The sequence below is a fragment of the Ictidomys tridecemlineatus genome, chromosome 9 (assembly GCF_052094955.1).
Source record: "Ictidomys tridecemlineatus isolate mIctTri1 chromosome 9, mIctTri1.hap1, whole genome shotgun sequence".
Taxonomy (NCBI): Eukaryota; Metazoa; Chordata; class Mammalia; order Rodentia; family Sciuridae; genus Ictidomys; species Ictidomys tridecemlineatus.
Window position 1 is genome coordinate 53,462,935 of NC_135485.1, and position 1,510 is coordinate 53,464,444.

At 34.2% G+C, this 1,510-nt stretch overlaps 1 non-coding gene across 1 annotated transcript; it reads right to left on the minus strand.

Annotated features, from left to right (window-relative positions):
- Positions 1-208: 208 nt before the first annotated feature.
- Positions 209-315, minus strand: LOC120892448 (U6 spliceosomal RNA). Its single transcript, XR_005737172.1, has one exon. It is a non-coding gene; the product is annotated as a U6 spliceosomal RNA (small nuclear RNA).
- Between the last annotated feature and the right edge of the window lie 1,195 nt (positions 316-1,510).

The window sequence follows — 1,510 nt, forward strand, 5'->3', positions numbered from 1 at the left end:
CACCAAGCCACAACCCCAGCCCTGAACTACACTATTTTTAAAGATATCTTTTTTATCTTTTATTTGTTCTTTTTAGATATACATGACAGAAGAGGGTATTTTGACGTATTATATATACATGGAGTGTAACTTATTGTAATTAGGATCCCACTCTTGCCATTGTACGTGATGTGGAGTTTCAATGATGATATATTCATATTTGAACATAAAAAATATGAAACGCTTCATGAATTTGTGTGTCATTCTTGTGCAGGGGCCATGCTAATCTTCTCTGTATCATTCCAATTTTAGTATATGTGCTGCTGAAGCAAGCACCAGAATGAACCACACTATTAATTATAGTCCCATATTATACATTAGACTTTTTGACTTATTTTGATCTACTTTGTTCCTTTTGATCTAAATCTCCCCTAACCCTCTCCCTAACACTAATTATGTTAACTAGTGTTTTATTATCTATCTCCATATATTCAACTTTAACAAAAGATTTCATTTATAAGTGTGATAACTTTCTTTCTATGTCTGGCTTGGTTCACTTAGCATAATGTCCTCCAGATCCATCCAATGTCATGGAAATGGCAGGATTTCTTCCTTTAAGAAAAAAAAGATGAATAATAATTCTCTCTCTCTCTCTCTCTCTCTCTCTCTCTCTCTCTCACACACACACACACACACACACACACACACACAATCTCCCCCCACACTCCAATTTCTTTACCCATTTATCCATTGTGAATAATACTGCAATGAACTTGGAAGTACAGATGTCTTCAGTAAGTGGCGATTTCATTTCAATTGGATATGTACCTAGAAAGGGGATTGCTATTGTATGGTAATTCTCTTTCTAATTTCTTCAGAGTCTCCATATGGTTTTCCACAATGGCTGTACCAATCCATATTACCACCAACACTGTACAAGTGTTCCCTTTTCTCTACATCCTCATTAACATTTGTTATCCCTTGTCTTTTTGATAGTAGCCACTCTAACAGGTATGAGGTGGTAACTCATTGTGGTTTTGATTTGTGTCTCTCTGATGATAGATACTGGTGAAGACCTTTTCATGTACCATAGGTCCATTTTTATGACATTTTTGGAGAAATGTCTGTTTAGTTCCTTTGCCTATTTTTAAATCAGGTTATATGTTTTCTTGCTCTTGAGTTGCATGAGTTCTTTATAAATCTTGGGCATTAATCTCTGATATGTAATGTGCAAATACTTTTTCCCAGTGTGCAGGTTGCCTTTTCATTTTGTCGATAGTTTCCTTTGCTGTGCAAAAGCTTTTGAGTTTGGAGTAGTCTCATTTATTTTTATTTTCTTTTGTAGTTTGAGCTTTTGGTTTTATAGAAAAGAAATCATTGCCAAAGTCAATGTCAAGGAACAGCAATAAATTTAGCCAACAAGGTGAAAGATCTCTACACTGAAAACTGTAGAACATTGATGAAAGAAATTGAATAAGAAAAAAATACATAAATGGAAAAAGTATTCATATTTATGGGTCAGAAGAATTAA